At 44.2% G+C, this 20,890-nt stretch overlaps 1 protein-coding gene across 1 annotated transcript in view; it reads left to right on the top strand.

Moving 5' to 3' along the window:
• Nucleotides 1-20,890, top strand: part of KALRN (kalirin RhoGEF kinase) — a 605,233-nt gene that overhangs the window by 156,442 nt on the left and 427,901 nt on the right. The gene's annotated exons all lie outside the window — the stretch shown is intronic.

The raw sequence follows: 20,890 nt of genomic DNA, 5'->3' as shown, positions 1-20,890 counted from the left end.
TTTTGGAGAATGTTTAACTTTTAAGGACATGTAAATTAATTTGGTATGAATTAAATCCATAAATGCAGCCAAGGGAGTTACTCCAATGAAGTGGTTCCCATCTTGGGAAGAAGTGGTTTTTACCTGGGCTATCTCCTTGTCTGCAGTTAGACTTGGGCCCTGGAGCTGTGACCAGGAGCTGACGGAAATGAGGATCATCCAATCAGCAAGCTAGGGCCACGTGGGCACTTCCTGTCACATTATCACTCTTGCCCCCTCCCCATCTCCTACCTCCCTTCACTTGCAGAGAAGGGGGACTGGAGGAGTGGAGAAAACATGATGTGTTCAGAGCTAGCTCACACTGGAAGTGTGAAATCCCATATGTTTGGTGTACTTCATTTACATGGAAGTGATTTAGAAAATCTCTCTGGGTTGATAAGTGGCAGTCATTCCACCCTACTCCTTTAAGGAGGGTTTGGGTAACCTAATTTTTTTGAACCCTCCCTCCTTCTCCTGGTCTCTTTCCTTCACTTTTTTTCAGGCTGCATTTTCACAGACTCCTCCACCCTTCCCCTCTTCCCAAGCCTGCCTTCTCCAATGCATGGCCATTGTTTGTCTCTCCTGTGATGATCTCTCACAACAGATACAACTGGGGTCCTTCCCTCCTAATTTTACTTTCTCACCTTTTCTTCAAGACACGCCTCTTTTCCTCTCTGGTGGGGAACAAAGTGCCCTTCCCTTAATTCCTGAGACTCTTCCGGAGTCTCTGGCGCTCTCACGCTGCTGTGGTCCTCCGTGGCTGTCCTGCTGCCCCTGGCTGGCCCTGGCTTGTTCCCAGTGTGTTGTGCCAGCTGGCAGGCTCCACTCTCAGCTTAGCTTGTTTCCTGTACTCCCTGACATGTCCTGGTGGCGGCTCGAGTCCCATTAATGTTTTATGTGCTGCCCCCAGGAGCCTTGGTTGCAGCTCAGGGGAAGTTTCCCATCCTCCCTCCTCCTCACTGCAGAGCTCTGGGGCTGGAGGGATCATTTTGTTTCCCAGAAACTTGGTGTCATCTGTCATCAGGTCTCCAATTAGCGGAAGCTCAGTGCAGCAGTTTGGGAGTGCCAACCATCTCCCTGACCCAGGAGGGAGGGAAAGCTCCCGGGGACGGCAACAGCCTGGCTCGTTATCCCTGAGCTGTCTGAAGCTTCACATTAACCCATTCTCCTGGGCTCTTCATTAGAGCTTTCTGGCCAGGACAGTTTCTTTTTGATTGTGCCCATTTGTCAGGATTCAAAATTAAGACCAAAAGAAGCAGAAGGCTTGTTCAAGGTCACGTAGCGAGTTGAGGGCAGAGCCAAGTGAAAGCCACTCTCTTGATTTTTGACCGGGTACAGTGATGAGCCTTCTCTGTCATCCTCAGAAGACACTGTGAGCCCGCTGTAGGCTGCTGCAGGAGGAGGAGGTTGGAGGCACCCAGGCAGCAGCTTCTGTAGCTTTCTGTGCTTTGGCATGGGATAATGTTCCCAAAGCAGGGTCAGAAAGAGAAAATAATAATAGAGCAGTAACTAACAATGATGTCCTCTGTGCCAGGAACTGTGGTACGTGCTTTCCGTTCTCCAACTGCCTAGCACTTTTGGCGTGACTCTCCCCATTTCACAGATGAGGATTCTGAGGGTGATTGTCAATCACCCTCCAAACATAGCTAATAAGTGGCAATTAGTGTTCCTCCCTTATATTCAGAGTCCTGCTAGATCTGGGTGTAACCTCTTCAAAAACTGTAATCCCCTTCAGATCCTCTGCCCTAAGTGTTTTTTCCCTCCCTGGCTGTACATGGGTTGGTTGGTCAACCTTACTTAGGTTTCTTCTTAGGATCCTTTAATAATAATTATTGTTCTGATGTTATGCTTTTATGAGTCTTTCAGTTCAGTTCTGGCAAACACACAGTTTCTTACACTCACTGAATCTAAATCTAGACACCAGCATCTATATTTAAAATTTTTTTTCAACCAAATTTGATGATAAGCCAGGTTTGGAAACAACTGCTGTAGGCCACAAATAAAAGCACCAATTTCTTTATTTTTCACATGGGGATTATTTTCCACAGGGGGAGTGCTTACTTAAGAAGAAAAAAGTGAATGCAGGCTGACTGCCGCTAAACCACTCTATAAGCTTCTATCCTCCTTTCCCCAAATATTGTGTATGCACATGCTCGTCTAATTAAGATGCACTTTGATTACAGAAGGTAAACCATGTGCAGCTGATCAAAGGAAACATTCCAGTCATTTATCTTTGGCTTTGGAAAGCATCACGTGATTTTTATCTTTTGCTTTGGATTATCTGTGCATTAATGTGCTAATTACAGGTTTTGGGGTTAAAAATATTTTTTAAAATAATCCCTGTTTCAGAAGTGACCTCAAGAGGCTTGTAATGCCTCCCTCACCCCTTAGTTCAAAACTAAATCTCTGAGATCTTTCTTTCCATAGCATTTCTCCACATTGCCCCAGAATTTAACTGCCTCCCCTCCTAAACTGGTGTTGTTCTTCCTAATTGTTTCTTACCAGTTTGTTAGGAGAGCTCTTATGGGACTGTCAGAAGCTTGAGCCAGGTTGAGGGACCCATACTTCTTCCTCATTCCTTTGTGTCTTTGTAATATTTGCCTTTACTTTTGTTAAGTTTTTGTTTGCAAAGTCTGCTGTAAGGCACTTTTTCCTTCTACTCCTTATTCCTGAAATCTCAATAGAACAACAGTGTTGCCTTGCCATATTGGTCCAAATAGAAAGGTGTAGTTAGTGATGGTAAATGTTTCCAAGGAGGAATGAAAACCCTGAGGATAGCATTTGTAGCATTTGCTGATTTCCATTGTGTAAATACTCCTATCTGTGGCAGATTTCAAGCTACCAACCTGTTTCATGAGGAGCTGAGGAAAATGCTGACAATTACTGTTGGCTCTTGAGAGCCAGAGCAGCAGGGTCCAGTACCCCACCAGGTGTATTTAGCTGTTTAAGGAAGCACTCTCGTCAGTTATAGGTTTTACATAAATGAAAATCATTCTTACAGTTCTAGTTACCAGTTGTGTGAACTTGGCCAAATCGTTTGACTTCTGTGAGTCTCAGTTTCCACACCCGTGAAATAAGGTAATGACATCTATCTTGGGAAAGAATATGAGAGGATTTAATGAGGTAATTACTATAATCATAATATACATATATAATATTATATATTACAATTATTATATATGGATATGGCATATGTTAGGTGTGAAGCAAATGATTATTCCCATCTGTGGCAGGATGGAGACACAAAGTTGAGAACAGAGGAAGATTTGAACTTTGCATCTAAATGGAAACACGTGCTGGTGGTTGGCCATGCAGCTGGAGCTAGGCTGGGTGAGAGACAAGACCAAGGATTTAGATTTGGGAATCAGAATGATAATAGTGCTTTGTGTTAATATTGATCTCTGAAATGTACCTGGTACTTTCACATGTGTTTGTCAGAGGCGTGGGAATGGATCAGCTCTTTCAGGGAGGAGGATGGAGAGCCCAGCTAACTACTAAGTCCTAAGTAGTTCTAAGTCCTCCCAAATTTCCCCCTTTTCTATGTTAATTGTTCTCCTTCTCTTTGAAGTTCTCCCACAGTTTTGGTACCCACATCACTGCCATATCCTTCTTGCTTTTGAAAGAGACCTGTCCACCCTTTACACATTAACACTAGACAGAAGATTTTGGAATGCAGAGAGAAAGTAATTTCTTCAGTCTGCACAGTTTACCATCATGATATTTCACCCAAAATTATGTCAACAATGTCAACAGTGTTCTCTGCTAATGGGTCAGCATAGGTTGACTACTGTAATAATCTGCAAATATCAGGGGTAACGTAATAGAAGCTTATTTCTTGCTCATGTCACGGTCTACTCCAGATGTTCCACTTCTATTCAGTGACTCTGCCATGCCTTGGAGTCCTCTAATGGAACCTCTGCATCCAGCCTTCAGATGAGGGCAGAGAGAGTATGAAGGACACACGTGTGGGACGCTTTCAGGGGCCAGTCCTGGAAGTGGCATATAACACTTCTGCCCACATTTCATTCGCTAGAGTTCAGTCATGTGACTGCTCTGAACTGCAAGAGCAGCTGGGAAATAAAAGAGTTGTGTCCTTCAGAAGAAGAGGGAGTGGGCTTGGTGAGCAACCAGCCAGTCTCTGGCCCATCCGTACGTGGCTTGGTGGAAACAGTTGCCACCATGGATATTGGACAACCCAAGTCACCACAGGAGACTTCTTATGCTTAGCCTCTAGGGTTTTCTGGGTAGCATAGCACATTCCCACAGTCAGACACAGATTTCCTCTAAGTTGGATTTACAGTTGCTGGATTTACTGTATTTTGCGAGTTCCTGAACTTCTCAGGACTGGAGAGTTTTGCTGACTGTACCATCTGGTTTCAGGTTAACACTTGAAGTTGGTAATAATATTTGCTGTCGTGTTTATAGTTACCATGTCATTAACAGTCAGTGGGGTGGGGAGGTTCATGGGAATTCTCATTTTAATTTAGCCAATTGTTGTTGACTGAAATGCTTCAGACAGTCTTTTATGGGTTGTTTTAGTCACTTGCTTACATGAGGAAAACTGCCTTCCCACTTCAGATCAAGATTGGCATTGGCCCTTTTGAAAGGGTTGGCAGAATGTCTGGCTGAGTGCTCAGGGACTGCTGGGCTCGCCTGGAAGAGGCAAACAGTCAGCAGTGAAATACATGGGAGCCAGTGGAGCATCGCAAAAGAAAGTTTCCTTCGGGCCAGCATCACCATCCACCATCCACGGTGGGGGAGGGAGATTAGGGCAGTCCTGAGAGCGGGTGTCACCAGAGACTACCCTCAGGGTCAGGGTAGTCTGTGGTCCTACACCGCGGGGCCATCCGTCCATTCCTGGCAGGCCCGCAGACACTGACTTGGGGGCACAGGGACTGAGACACTTCCCTCCAGCCTGCTCCAGGAGAGGGGCATGGCAAAGGATGAGCAAGGTCCTAACCGGTCAGGTGGGGTTTCAGAGCACAGTGCTAGCTGCAGGGGACTAACTACAGTGCTCAGCAGGAAACTGAGGCAGAAGCTCAGCAGTCTGGCTGTCCTCTCACTCCATAGAAACTCAGGCACTGGAGGCCCATCCCAGACACATCAAACGGTGTGTCTGGGGCCGCCCCAAACATGGCTACATCGCAACCCTAAAGGGATTGGCGCTCCAGATGTGCCTTGACCAGGGTACTTGGGAACTAGATGAGATAGATCCATATGGCATGAGGGTTTGTACACAGGCTTTGGAATGGGATAGACCTGAGTTCAAATCCTGATTTCATCCTTTCCTAGCCCTGTAACTTTGGGTAAATTATTTGATCTCTCTAATCTTTAGTTTTCGTCCATAAAATGTGGAAGTAATATATATATATTCCATAGGGTAGTTGTGAGACTTAAACAACATCAGGTATGAAAGGCACTTAGGGCATCCACCCCTAGGTAGTAGCCTTTAATCAGTGGTAGCAAACATTTACTGCAAAGTCCCACAAAAGCAGCAAGAACAAAATAGCAGCCAGGCAGGGCTTGCAAAGGCAGCAGCTGAAATTTGGGCTCTTGTGATGCTTGATTTACAAAGCCTGTGTTTTGTGAGGTATGCTATCACCCAGGGGGGTGGAGGTGCCTTGGTTATGCCTGCTGGTTTCACCAGCTGGGATTTCCACAGAGTGGCTAACTGTGGGGCTGGGCCCGTGCCTTCCCCACAGTTAGGTGCCTTTAAAATGGAAAGTAGAACTGTTAAGTCAGCCCACATCCTGGCTACTCAGCTTCTTTGGCACTTTCCACTTCCCAGCTTGAGGGTCCGCCCTAGCTTCCTGGCAGACTGCGACATAATTATCACACATTGTCTTCTCACATGTATGTAACTAGAAGCACAAAGATCCCTGGAAAGGTAGGAAGGGACTTTTCCTGTACTGGCACTCAACTCCCAGTGGTTGGAAAGTTGAACATAAATTGCTTTGAACTTGAGCTTCAAGTGGCTGTGAAGTCTTGAGGGCTGCCCACTCCTTGGAAAGGGGTTAGCCTTCAATTTAAGACGAGCAGCATGAATTATGAAAGGAAAGGGACTTCTTCAAGGAGCTTGATGTTTAAAGGCCTTATATAAAAATTTAAAGGGAGGGCAGGTAACTGGATTAAAGCCAGCAGGAGACAAGCTTGGGATCAGTAAAGAGAGAGGAGGGTTTTGGTTTTCTTCTTGGAAAAGTTGGTTTATCTTAAAGGGAGATGGGGAAGGCAAGGGTCAAGCCTGTCATCCTGCTTCTGCTGTTTCCGGCCAAGAGGATGTAATTCAGATTGGAAAATGCAAAATAGATAATCCATATAAGAACTGATGGCAAGAAAGGTGCGGGCATAGTAAAAGCACCAAGCTATTGCAACAGTCATAGCCAAAATAACTGCCATCGATTGTCCGTCTACTATGTGCCATCAGGACTTTGCAGACATTGTCTCTATATGAGGTTGGTGTTACTAGCCTCATTTGACATATGAATCCACAAAGCACAGAGAAATTAAGCCTGCTGGGTTTCTAGAGCTAGAAGGATTAGAACCCAGGCTCTTCTGCTCTGTCTACCTCCCCACACTGCTTTGAGAATGCTCTGTATCTCAGTCCTGAAGGAATTCAGTGGAAGGAGCTTGCCTATGTGATCACAGGGAAAATCACTAAGAAATCAGTGTATAAAAATGGGAAATGCCTAGGATGTGAAAATATGGGAATTGGCAGATTCAAGCAACTGTAGACTGGTAAGCTTGATCTTATTACCTGGCAAAATTCTAGAATCCTAGCTTTTGCACTGACTGGCAACCTGTGTAACCTTGCACAAATGATATAACCCCTCTGGGCTTTAGTTTCTTTGTCTATAAAGTATGTGCTTGTGACACATTATCTTTAAGGTCCCTTCTAGTTGTAAGTATTTCACCATAATAAGTTCCTTTTATGTATTCTGACAGTTTCAGTGTTTCAGCCCTATCTCCATCAGACACCTCATTTTCACTTTGCATCAAATGCTCCAGCCTTGTTCAAAGGGTAAAGGGTTAAGAAGATGGAGTTTGGAGTGAAATAGTTATCGGTTCAAATCTCACCTCTTCTTATGGGCTAGTTAGGTGACCTTAAGCAAATCATGTAAACCCTCTGTACCTTAGTTCTCTCCTCTGTAAAATGCTGATCTTTCATACCTTTCTATCTCATAGGGTTATTTTAAGGTTAAATGAAATAATATCTAAAACACTTAGCTCATTGCCTAGAATATAACAAGTACCCAGTAAATACTAGTTCCCATATTTCATTGATTCTGAGATTCCCTTTTCCCCTCACATTTTGCCATCTCTGAAATCAGGGTGTGACAGATGAATGGATAAAGAAGATGTGGCACATATATACAATGGAATATTACTCAGCCATAAAAAGAAACGAAATTGAGTTATTTGTAGTGAGGTGGATGGACCTAGAGTCTGTCATACAGAGTGAAGTAAGTCAGAAAGAGAAAAACAAATACCGTATGCTAACACATATATATGGAATCTAAAAAAAAAAAAAAAGGTTCTGACGAACCTAGGGGCAGGACAGGAATAAAGATGCAGATGTAGAGAATGGACTTGAGGACACGGGGAGGGGGAAGAGTAAGCTGGGATGAAGTGAGAGAGTGGCAGGGACATATATACACTACCAAATGTAAAATAGATAGCTAGTGGGAAGTAGCCGCATAGCACAGGGAGATCAGCTCGGTGCTTTGTGACCACCTAGAGGGGTGGGATAGGGAGGGTGGGAGGGAGACGCAAGAGGGAGGAGATATGGGGATATAAGTATATGTATAGCTGATTCACTTTGTTATAAAGCAGAAACTAACGCACCATTGTAAAGCAATTATACTCCAATAAAGATGTTAAAAGAAAATTGAAATAGCAAAGCAAATTATTATACAATATTGTGTGAACTAAAAAAAATATACTCATAGCCTATAGAAAAGAAGTCAAAGTTCATTGAGTATCTTATGAGCTCTAAACATTAATTTTATCAATCACCTTAACTGAGCTGGTAGAACTCAGAGCAATTCTTTTTCTTTTCTCATGTATAGTTGGAACTTCAGGTGTTGAAAATATGCAAGGGTAAATCAACTCTACTTCAATTTAAAATAAAAGAAAATAAATATCCAGGGGGCCTGGTCTTTTCCCAACCTCTGTAGGCAGCTAATCTCTCTTTCTTTCGGTCTCATTTTAACAAATGAACCTTTATATTAAAAAGGATTTCTTTATTGGAGGCTGTACATCCAGAAATTTCTAAAACACTTTTTTTAATTGGCAAAAATATTCTTAATCAGGTTTTTACTCAAGATTTTTAATAGAGCAGAACCAGTCAAGCCTGTTTGCACAGGGGCTTTCTCCTTGACAGAATGTTCACCCGTCTTTTGAGGGACTTCTCACCATGTGATGTGTTGGACTGTGGGCTTACAAAGCCATCGGACAGGCTGGCTTCTCACTGTAGCATAGCAGCCTGATTTCCAGTATAACCAATTAGCTTTTCACTGGCTTGATGAAGGGCTTGATTGGACACTACAAAGTAAGCGGACACACAGGGTTTCAAACTGCCTCTTGAAAACGAGAGGTTAGTGAAAACTTTTTTCCCACTAGGGAACCTGAGGATTTCCCTTCTCCTTTAGGCTTCTTGGCCTCCTGCACAGCTACCTCCCAAAGTGGCTGAGGCTCAAAGGCATCTGTGTGAGGCTTGGCAAATAGTAACTGAAAGCTTTGGTACCCATGGGAAAATCTGATCAAGTTTCAAAAATTAATAATCATACTTTTTGAAAAAAGAGGTGAGGAGACAGAAGCTACTTGTTTTTTCCCTAGGCTCCTGTGCTTAGACCAAGGAAGGCCGTCCCTGTGACTCCCTTGCATGGCCAATCTGTGTTTCATGGACTCGGGGTCCTTGCTGACTGAGCCTCTTGTTGGTTGTATCATAGGCTATTCTTTCAGTCATTCGGTCATTGGTAATGGGATATGGAGAACATTCCCAGTACATTCCAGGGGAGCACTTGACACAGACTCTACCCTCAGGAAAATTTTTTGTAGGATATCCATCCATCTAAATGATTTGCACTGTCACTAGAACTTTTCTGCAGTGATGGGAATGTTCTCCGTCTGTGTTCTTCAATATGACAGCCATTAGCTGCTTCAAATGTGACTGGGGAAATGAATTGTTAATTTTGTTTAATTAATTGAAATTTAAATAGCCTCATGTAGCTGATGGCTACTGTGTTGGATAGTAAAGCTCTAAATTATCATCTACCCATCCTTGCATTTTAATGTGAACGCATCTTTAGTGGGGGGTACACTTCAGGCCATGAAGAGAATGCAGAGAATGCCTGACTAAGATTGGGTTTCTAGACTCATCGTGTGACCTTGAGCGCCTTCCCCTCACTGGATCTCAGTTTCCCTTCCTATAAATGAAGGACTAGCAGCCTGTAAGGGCTTTCGAGCTCTGACATTCCACTTGTTCTGCTTGGTTCTGGCCCCTGATGGGTGCTCTAGGAAGGGGCATGTTTTGTCACAGCCCAGTGCTCTGAGAAGGAAGGTTGTTGTCTCTGTTAAACCCACTGGCAGGGGCTGTTTGCAGAGCCACTGGGCATGTTTAGGAGTTCTTTTCTGGATGAGGGTCGTGGGAGAGGGAGCTGAGAGTAAGTGATGCTTTACTCTGGGAGGCTGGTGAAGATGTGGAGGGTGGAGGCCCTGGCCCCGTTCCTGGGATGGTGACCCGTCTCTTTATGCATTCTAGAGGTTGCGAGGATACATTCAGTTGTCAGAAGAGAAAGGGGTTGGAAGAGGTGGCAGGACTCCACTGGGGCTGGCATTTCATGGAGAACTGAGACTGTCTCCCAGGTTTCACTCATCTGCTTGTCCTAGTGGGTATGCTGAGACAATTGCACATGTAGGAATTCAAGGATGTGCTTTTAGTTACTTTTACACAGTCCCCACCCCACATGGGGAACCATGTTCCCTGTGTTCCCCAAATGGGAATGGGCACATAGCCACACAATTACCCAGCATCTAGTCCCTGAAGACTAGTGCCTGCCTCGAGGCACTGTTCAGGTTTACAGTCAGCACAGTTATGTCCTCACCCCTGAGACTCTAGAGCACAGCAGGTAGATGGGAAGAGCCAGGCTTTCTCTGATCATGGTTGCCAAACAGGGGGCTACCTCTTTCCTGAGGTTGGTGGTAATGGTGGCAGTGGTGGGAGGGCTTTAGCTAGAACCTAAAAGCACAGGCATGCTTCAAGACCAGAAAGGCATAAAATCTATAATTGCTTCCACAAAAGTTTACAATGCAAGCATGATAACTAATAGTTTGCTTTTGTATAGGGCTTTCCAGTTTGGCAACTGCTTTACCTTAAATTTATTTAATTCTTACTGAGGTAGTATTGAAATATCCACTTGAGGAAATTGAAGGCAGAGAGGGTGAGGAACCTCCTCAAAGTTGCGAAGTTTTTTTGGTTTGGTTTTTGGGTTTTTTTTTGAGGAAGTGGGGCACACCATGCGGCATGTGGGATCTTAGTTCCCCGACCGGGGATCAAACCTGTGCTCCCTGCATTGGGAGCACAGGGTCTTAACCACTGAACTGCCAGGGAAGTCCCCAAAGTTGCTAAGTTGATATGAGTTGAACCCTGATTATCTAACTCCAGGTCTGTTGTTCTTTCTGCCACCCCTTGGGGCCTAGGAGCTCTGTGAGTGGCACAGTCAAGAAGTGCTGGGGGAGGGCATGTCATAAAGAGGTCCTCATCATGTAGCAGATGAAGATGCCAACAGACATCTAGCAAGAATAGAAAGCACAATAAGACGCCAGGCTGCGGGTGATGGATTCATTCTCACCAGCAAGCTGTTGGAGGGAAGCTGCTGGCTGCCTTCCCCCAAGCCTGTGGGTCCTTACCTTTTATCTGTGATCCTACCATGGGACGGGGCAGGAACCTTAGTCCAACTCTAGGGGAGTGGCAGTGTGACACGAGTTGGGAGAATTCCCAGTGAGGAGGCTGCCGGCTTTCCTCTTCTGTGGTATTTCTGCTGACTGAAAAGCATGGGGCCACTTCTGGGCATTAGAAATCTCATAACTCTCATGCCTATTCTGGGAAGGCTTCCTGGAGGAAGGGGGACTGACAGCACAGGTCAGACCCTTTCTCGGGCCCTGCTTCTTTTTAGGGGGATTAACCCCAAAGAGCTAGTTACAGAACATGCAAATAAATTAAAAGAGAGACCTAGATGAAGAGCATGGAGATTAAGAGATCAACGAGGCAGAGGATTGTAAAATCCAGACAAGAGGAAGTAGAGGTGGTTTATTACAAATTTGAATTTTGGATGGTTCTTCATATGGTCTTCACATAATTATACAGCTTTAAAATTTTAATACATATTCATTGAAGAAATTTTAAAAACTATAGAACAGTATAAAGAAGAAAATAAAATATCTTAATAATCCCCACAACCCAGAAATATATTATATCCATATTTGGGATCATACCAAATTGATATTTCTGAAGGTTCAAAAAAAAAAACCAGTTGAGCCTCAGCAATTTCATAAGATTCAGCCTAATGTTTGTATAGTACATGTATCATTAGTATCCTATTTTTTACTTTATATATTGTGAGCATTCTTCCATGAAATTATAAATTACTCAAAAATAAAAATTTTAATGGCCGATTGGTGTTTCATTTAGAGCTATTGCAAGTTTATCTAACTAATCCCCTTCTGTTGGACATTTAGGCTGTTTGCAGTTTGGGACCACAATAAAAAGTGCTGCTTGAAACCCCTTCTCCACAAATATTTGCCGTCATTTTTCCTTAGTTCCTTAGATGGACATCCAGAAGGGGAACTGAATTACTAGGTCATTGATTATATTATTATTCATGATTCATATTACCAAATTGCCCTCTGGAAAGGTTGCTGTCATTTTAAGTGCACTGGCAGGGATGTGGGCAGAGAGGGCTAGCCCTGAACTCTTGGCAGCATTGAGGATTGTTGCCTTTTCAAAATCTTTGCAAATTTAAAGGATTTTAAAACATCTCATTATTTAGTTTGAACTTCCTTGATTACTAATTAGGTTGACTATTTTTTCTTGTTTATTGCCATTTCTTCTTTTTTTTGAAATGTATTTTTATATTCTTTGCCTGTTTTTCAGATAGGGAGTAGTATTAATCCTTTGTCAGATTTGTTGTAAATATGTTTCCAGATTGTCATTTACATTCTAAATTTTGCTTATACTCTAATGTATAGTTTAAAAATCTCCGTAGACAAAATAATAAATATTTTCCTTTCTTATTTCTTCAGTGTTTTCATGTCTAGCTCTTTCTCATTCAGGGATCAGTTAAATACTCACCCATATTTTTTCTTACAGTGTTTTTTTTTGTATGCCATTTTTAAGATTTGGTTTTCTACTCTAAAATTTATTTTGGTGTATAGTGTGAAGCTATGAAGATTAACTTGATTTTTCTTTTCCAACTAGTCTATTTTTCCAGTGCCGTTTATTGAATAATTCATCTTTTCCCCATTTCTTTAGATTCTTCCCTTATCATATATTAGGTTCTTAAATATGTCAGATCTATATTAGGTCTGTTAATCAGGCTCCATTCATATATGTGTTAATTCTTGTGTCTGTGCCACCTTTAATAATTGGACTTTAAAATATATATTTTTTAATATCTAGTAGGGCAAACCCAACCCATTATTCATCTTTTTTCCAAAACATGTTTAATTATTTTTATCCATGTATCCCTCCAAATGAAAGTCTAGTTGAAAATCCCTTCGGCACGTAATAGGTACTTAGAGATTCATTCAACTGATATAATATTTAGCTTTTTAATCCAAAACCATGTTGATTTTATTTGAATTTTATTTTACTTGAATCTTCTTTAATGTCTTGCCTTCCTGAGATAAACCCTATTTACATATATGGAAAATCTTTAAATGGCATTTAATGAAAAATTAAATTTCTTTTTATAGCTTATTTGGACTTCATTTCTTTTAGTCGTAAGACAACTTTATCTGTGATGAATGGTAGCCACTTTTATTTGCCATTGAATTACATCATAGAGTGAACAGCTGCATAACACAGTTATCCTAAACTTTAACTAAGTTTGCAGATAGTGTCATAACCACAACCTAATTATTAAATGTTTTAAGTGCATGAATATTATATAAGGATCCTGTATATGAAAGATTAATATACAAAGAAGGGAATTTGCTCTATCTCAATTATTTCAAGAACAAGTAAGAAAAATTGGACAGTGAAAAACATTAGATAAACGTTAACAACATTAGTCATAATCCCATTTTCCAAAGATAATCGCTGTCTACTGTATGTATATGGTTTTTATACACACACACACCAGTGTATGTACAATGGGGATAAAGTTGTACATGCTATTTTATAATCTGGCTTTCTCACTTAACAATATACCATGACATTTCCCATGGCATTAATTATTCTTGTACAGTGTCATGTTTAATGGCTGCATAGAGTGGATAGACCATGGTTAATTTTACCAATCCCCTGTGGTTGAACATTTAGGTTTCCTGTGAGTTTTCAATAGTATGAAGCCATAATGAATGTCATTACTCCCTACTTTAACATTATTCTAGTCCTTAGCATATAAGCTGTGTTCTGAGTACATGTGCATATTCTTCCATGGAAAAGGCAGCCTCACGGCTCCCTGGTCGTGGCAAGGTCTCCTCTTCTTCAAGGAGCTGGAAAAGAGCAAAGAGGACCAGGTTTCCCAGCCTCCTAGAGGTATTCTGCTCATTACTGGAGAAAATTGTAAGTATTGGAGAATTAATGAGAAAAGACTTTCAGAGAGCCTGGAGCCATTTATTCTATGTAGCAAGTGGATTAAGGGTCCGATTCACCGGGGTTTGTATTCGCCACACCTCCGGCCTCCACACCTAGCTCTGTGACCTCTCTAGCCCTTTCTCCACTCTCAATGGCCTGACAGCTCAAGGCCAACCAAGGAAAAGACCCACAGGGCATGGACTCCCCTCAGGCCTCTTGTTTCTCCCTGCAAGCTGCTGGGGCTCCTCATGGGGCTCTGAAGATTCTGCCCACAGGTAGATGTTAGGGCTACCTCATCTCAGATGGTGGCCTTGCTGTTGGGATGCGTTTTCAGTAGGGGTCCTTCTCAGAAATGCCATCTGGACCAGTACACCTTTGCCTGGAACCCAGAGCAGTGGGGAGAGGAGCTGGGGAAGACGGGATGAGGCTGGCCAGCTACAAGCTTCAGCACATAGAGATTAGTATGGGAGGGGTGCCGGGGACCATAGCTCTCTGGACACAGGAGGAGGGGCAAGCACTCAACCAGCAGCTGCTCTCCTGCTGGAGACAGAGGCTTTCTTTTACATCTGGAGAACCTGGCTATGGGAGCAGGAGTCGTTAGAGTACTCGTCAAACAGCCCAGATTGGGTAGGGGAGAGAAAGAAACAATGAAAATTCAGAGTAACTGCAAGAGGAGTGTGAGCAATATGGCTTACAGGTATGTAGTGGGAAGGTGGAGAGGCAGTTATTAGCTGCCATTTTCTGAATTTACTCCATTCACTTACTCGTTCACTCGTTCATTTATTTATTCACATAATCAACACTTTTATTGAGCATCTACTATGTATTAGGCCCCATGCTGGGGCTGCCAAGATAAACAAGAAAGAGGGAAGGAGTGTTATGTTGACATAGCGTCAGCTATGTGTCTGGTACCTTCAAATAGATTTTCTCCTTTAATCATCACTATAGCCTGTGAAGTAGGTATTTTTACCTCTGATGAGGAAACAGACTCAGAGAGGTTAAGTAAACTGTCCAAGGGCACACAGTTAATAAGTGCTGGAGCTGGGAGTCAGACTTAGTTCTGTCTGAATCCAGAGCCTGTGTTTTGCTCAGGGCTGTGAGCTGCCTCTTGGGATGTTCCTGCCCTGGGAAAGCTCACCATTTGGTGCAAGGTGGCTTGATGAGAGAATAGTGGCCAGGCTTGCTCTGCTGTGACTGCCTGACTAGGAACACCTGAGAGCCTGCTTCTCATTCTGCCATGATCCAGCTCCAAGGGATCTTGTTAAATAAGTTTGCAGACCCCCTCTGCTGGCTCTAATCTTGACCATCACCCCTCATGGTCTAGGAGGGATCTTGGGTCAAGTTGTCATCACTCTGCTAGCTGGGGTTAGAGGCCAGAGAAATCTTCAGTTAGGAAGGCTCCCAGGAAAGGCACTGCCTAGGTATTTATAAAACTCATTTCAGGGACTTCCCTGGCAGTCCAGTGGTTAAGACTCCGTGCTTCCATTGCAGGGGGCACCGGTGTGATCCCTGGTTGCGGAACTAAGATCCCGTGTGCTGCACAGCGTGGCCAAAAACAAACGAACAAAAAACCGAAAAACTCATTTTGTGTTTAACCTCACTCCTTCTGGCCCTCTGTAACGAGAGAAAACCACCTCTGAAGCTTATCCCTAGAGCATAGGATCTGGCGCATAGGCTTTACCTCCCACCATCTGCCTCAGATTCCTCTTATCCAAGCTAAGGAATCTAAGTCATTTCTCTTCTCTAGTTGCTTTCTCTTCCAGCCCAACCACCCTATTGGGTCTCAGCTAAACCATGAGTGTTAGTGGGCCATGAGTGAGGCAGATGACGGGTGATAGGATTTAGTGGTTAGAACTCAAAGCAGACTGTAGGGTCTCATTTTGACTTTGCTTTAGACCAGTGGTTCTCTACCATTTAGGGAGCTATTGACCCTTTTGAAAATCTCATGAAAACTGGAATTACACAATTTTCTTCTCAGAAAAATGGGCACGTATGTGTTTATATGCAATAACTTGAATGCAGTTTCATGAGGTTCAAGGCCTTCCCCACCGCACACATTTTTGAGGGAAGGCTAGAAAGCCTGTTTCGGTTTACCAAGTGCTCCTGGAATGTGTGGCTTAGTATGTCCTCTGGTGAGCAGAGTTGAAGGTTACCTAGGCAACCCTTTGCAGACAACCCCTCCCCCTGCCCCAGCTCCTTGTTTTCCATATTCTGGAGAATTCTAGCTTCATGAGATATTCGGATTACCTTGGTTTCCTATTTAACACTTGACATGGTTTGCCTCTTTCTAAAGAAGTATCAGGCATCATGAGTCAGACTCTTCCTGATCCTGGTCATTTCCTAGCTTAAGCTGGCTCCTCATTCTGCTAGGTCTGTAAGGGAAGCTTTGTTGCTTATCTCTGGCAAACACTAACTCATCTCTCTGTTACTGTGGAGAGGGTCTGGGTTGTAGGGGGAAGCCATCATGTCTTAGCTACTCTTCTCTGTTCCCGAAACCTACCAGAGAAACCTCAGGACTCACTACTGTCCTGTCCAGTCCAGGACCTTGCTGAGATTCCCATAACCCAATGCCTCTTCTCTAGCTACTGCTCCTTCACTTTTCAGACACTTTCTTAGACCTTGAGTTTTATTAGCCCTTTGGGATTTTCTGAATATTTGTCCCTTGTATGTGTTGGGTTGGGTTGGCCAGAAAGTTCGTTCGGTTAGTGAATATGTTGTTCAATAAAGTTCTTCGTGAAAATGAAAAATGTGTCTTTCATTTTTACTTAAAAACTGAATGAACTTTTTGGCCAACCCAATACTTCTATCATTGTGTTTCTTACCTGATATTAAAATTACATGTTGATGTGTCTGATTCTCCCTCTAAATTAAAAGTCCGTTAAGGTCAGGAACTCTACATTTTTTATCATTATACCCATAGTGACTGGGACTTTACTTGGTACATATAGATGCTCAATTAATATTTATTGAACTGAATTGGGTAGTGTTTAGATACCCAAGGTAATAACTTAAGGAGAGATTTAAAAATTCCCTAAAACACTAGGAATCTTTCCATGGCCAACCCATCTATGTCAGTTTATCCAGAAACCTAAACATAGTATTGGCGGACATAAGGAGTTCATGCTGTCTCATTTCCATGGAAGGCGTGTGTGTGTGTGATGTGATGGGATGGGTTGGGATGTGATGTGATGTGATGTGCACAGACCTTTCTTGGTTACAGCAATTATTTGAAAACAATACCAGAACAAGTCTTTTTTTTTTTTTAACTTTGTGTTTTTTATTTATTTATTTATTTATGTATGTCTGTGTTGGGTCTTCGTTTCTGTGCGAGGGCTTTCTCTAGTTGCGGCAAGTGGGGGCCACTCTTCATCGCAGTGCACGGGCCTCTCATTATCGTGGCCTCTTTTGTTTCGGAGCACAGGCTCCAGACGCGCAGGCTCAGTAATTGTGGCTCACGGGCCTAGTCGCTCCGCAGCATGTGGGATCTTCCCAGACCAGGGCTCGAACCCGTGTCCCCTGCATTGGCAGGCGGATTCTCAACCACTGCGCCACCAGGGAAGCCCCAGAACAAGTCTTTTAATTCTCTCCAGTAATCTCTCCATGTCTGTGTCCCTCAATACTTTTTTGTATTTATCTCTCTGATATATCTTAACGTCTCTTTTATCTCTCTTTCGCGTTTGGTTCACATATCCTAAGACAGGCTGGACAGCAGTCACTCTGAGTAGCAACTACACAACTAGCTCAGGACCAAGGACAGCAGCACGCACGTCCTTGAAGTGGGAGAAGGGGCTTTAGTTTGCTAAAGTTTGTTCAATAATATGACCTTTGTGTGTGGCCCTTCTCACCTGTCAGGCTGCACTTGCAATTCTGCAAACCTGGTTATTACTTTGGCCCTAGTTGTTCTATGTCTGCGGTGGACCTGTGTCCAATCTGTCCCTCTGGCATTGCTTCCACTGACGGGCATGGTAGTGAGACCAGGGCAGGAATGGCACAGCTGTGGAATCAGAAAGCCTGGAGGTGGGAACAGGGAGAAACTCTGGGCTGGGATGAGAGAGACTGCGCCAGGAGCTGTCCATGAGGGTCTCCTGCTCTGAGCTCTGCAGTCAGCCATTGCTGCTTTACTGTGACCCACACCTGAATTTCAGGCCATGGGGGTGGGTGGGGGGAGAGGAAAGAGGCCTTGGGGATGTGCTGGGCCATTTCATGTTTGGATGCCTGCCTGAGTGCCTTCCATAATGACAGAGGCCAAAGCTGGCTTTTCATATCAACAATTTCATTTTTAACTGAAGTCGTAATGTCCTGATTAAATCAAAATTAAAATTAAAATGCTATTGATGTGCACACTGGGGAAAGAGACTGAGAGTGAGGGTCCCAAGGAGTGAAACTTTTAAATGTCTGAACTTCCACAGGACACACCTCCTGCCTCTGAGTACCTCTGTAACTCTCTCTAAACATATTACAAAAGCAAATATACTGCTAATGTTCAACAGCTGATTTATATTCAGCACTGACTGATTCATCACTGGCAAATGTTCTGTATTACTTTGAGGACCCATCCAAGAGTAATGCTCAGTGTAAGAAAAAAAGACAATAAATCTACCACCCTCACCACCATCTGTGAGGCATGAGGACTTTAAATAACCTGATCAGTTAGCAAAGACTCCATTAAAAAAAAAAAAAAGATGAGCAGGTATAGTCACTTCTGAAGTGGCCATTTTCTTGTGTCCAGAGGACACTGAATGATGGCAACTTTTCTGGGGAGGGAGGGAGAGTGAGTGAATCTGTGTATTGCAGCTGAGGTCTCAGCTCAAGCTAATATTAAAGCTTGTGAAGAATAAACAAATGGTTTGCTCATTAGCTGGGCTTAGAGAGGTGTTACCCACATGTTTAAAGTGCTAATTATTAGTGATCTTTAATGGAACTAATTTAGCAGTGGTAAGTGTTACACATTTCTGCTCTTCAGAAGTAGCCCATTAGCCAGGCCTTTATGTCTAATATTGACTTTAGGAAGTTAATATTGAAACAGGCCACAATTAAGAGTTCACGTGAAGCGTGAGAGAGAGAAAGATGGAGGTGGGGTAAAAAAAGGCACAGAGAGGGACCAGGAGAGGAAGAGACACAGCTGCTATTAATCACCTTTTGTGTGGAAGGCACTGTGGATGAATAAGATTCGGTTCCTGGGCTGCTCATTCAGCACCACCTGTGTGCCAGTCCCTGCCCTCAAGAGCTTCGAGTCTAGAGAGGGATCCAGATGCAGGAGTGGAGAGGGCATGGCAGTGAGGTGCCTGCCATGTGATGCACAGAGAAGGGAAGCCAGGCCCGCCTGGGGTCGGGAAGGAGTTAGGGAAGGCACCCTGGAGAAGCGACACAGCTCACTGTGGAGCAGGGCAGAAAGTGCTCATTGTGAGGGGTGACGTTCAAATGCATGTCAGAGTTCAGAGAAGGTAGACGTTGTGTCCCCATTGTGTAAAGACGGCTCAATCTGGCCCTCAGCACAAGTCCCTGGCTACTGCCTCACACTGCATAAGGCCTCGTCAGTTTGTTTGGAAAAGCTTAGGACTTAGCAGTTGCTGAAAGAGGAGCCTTTGTGTTTGTTTTCCTTCTCCCCTTTTGCGCTGAAATCAGGTGAGCTGAGGTTCGTGAATGTCCTTCTCTCAGAAGTCCCATGGCCTGGTGCCGGGGTCGGGGAGAGCCCACCGCACCATCGCTGCTCTGTGGCTGCTGCTCAAGGGCAAGGAGGGTGCTGCCAGCTGGTCTGACATTTGCAGGTGTCCGTGGGGTGATAGATCCCCAGCTGGGGAGAGGCAGTGGATGCGTCTATTGCTGACACTAAGCTGCCCAGTCTCTTTCTCGGCCAGATGTATTCCTTCTGCTGAGCTCTGCACACGCTTCCTGCCGCAGTGGCAGGTGTTTTAAGGAGAGCTCCAAGGCACATATTTATAGTTCCCGGAGGAGTTTCCCACAGGATGTTGCCTCAATAGCTCGTTAGCGTGTCTGTAAAGAGGAGACAAGCCAATCACCTCCATCTGTGTGCGTGTGTGTGTGTGTGTGTGTGTGTGTGTGTGTGTCTTTCTCTCCAGCTCTTTGTCTCTCACTCTTACCCTTTCCCCTCTCATTCTTGCCACCTCTCTGTCCTCTTGGGTTAATATAGGAAAGGGGGAAGGAGAGAAGGGACAGTGAGGGGAATAAAGATCATTGCCACTTTGCACCGATAGGTTCCCTCTCAGCCCAGCTGCACTGACAGCATCTTCTCCCAAGGGCTTTGCCCGTCTAGTCCCTACAGAGAAGGGGCCATGTCCTCAAGTCTCTTCCCTTTATGAATAGTTCCACATTGCATCTTCAGGGTCTTCCACAAACTCTCAGCCTGCTTACTGGCCTGGCAGGCTCCCAGGAGGTACCTAGCAGACAAGCATTCCTCCTGCTTCTCTTAGAACCTAGGGAGAAGATATAAAGAGGCCAAATTCCAGTGCCCCCTGCCCCCCTGCCCACCACCCACCTCAGCAGGGGCTGTGTGTCCCATTCTCCCCGTCTCCTTCAAGATAGAACAGAATGTGACGTGGAGGTTGGAGTCAGCGCCTGCTGGGTCCAGCTCTGTTCTGGAAACACAGCCTTCCTTTGGGACCAGCCAGATTCCACCAGCTCTGGCCCTTGCTGCGGCACAGTCCAGCTCTCTGAGGTCCTGCAGGCGCTTGCGGACACATCTTTGCCAGGGCCTTCTCGGGAGCCCACCCTACTGAGATTGTTCAAGTTCAGAATGAGATCACGGAGCCCACCCACCTCCCCCATGCCCTCCTCTCCGTGGCTGCATAACCCTGCTTTTCTGTTCAGCCTGTTCTCTGTCTCTAGCACACAGCTTGCTTGCCCCTTCCTCTCTGCCTTGGCACATACTGCTTCCCACCAGAGCACTGTTCCATGGCCCTTCCCTTATTCAAAACCTAGTTCAAAGATCACCTCTTGGGGGAGCCACCCTGATGAACTGCCTCCAACTCACCACTCTTACTCTCTGTCTTCTTAGGACCTGTGCGTGCTCAGTTTCAGTGCAGTGTTTCTTTATCCTCTTTTGCTTGACAGGCA

The sequence above is a fragment of the Balaenoptera acutorostrata genome, chromosome 4 (assembly GCF_949987535.1).
Source record: "Balaenoptera acutorostrata chromosome 4, mBalAcu1.1, whole genome shotgun sequence".
Taxonomy (NCBI): Eukaryota; Metazoa; Chordata; class Mammalia; order Artiodactyla; family Balaenopteridae; genus Balaenoptera; species Balaenoptera acutorostrata.
The sequence above is the reverse complement of the archived record's forward strand: the minus strand, read 5'-3'. Positions and strand labels throughout refer to the sequence as shown.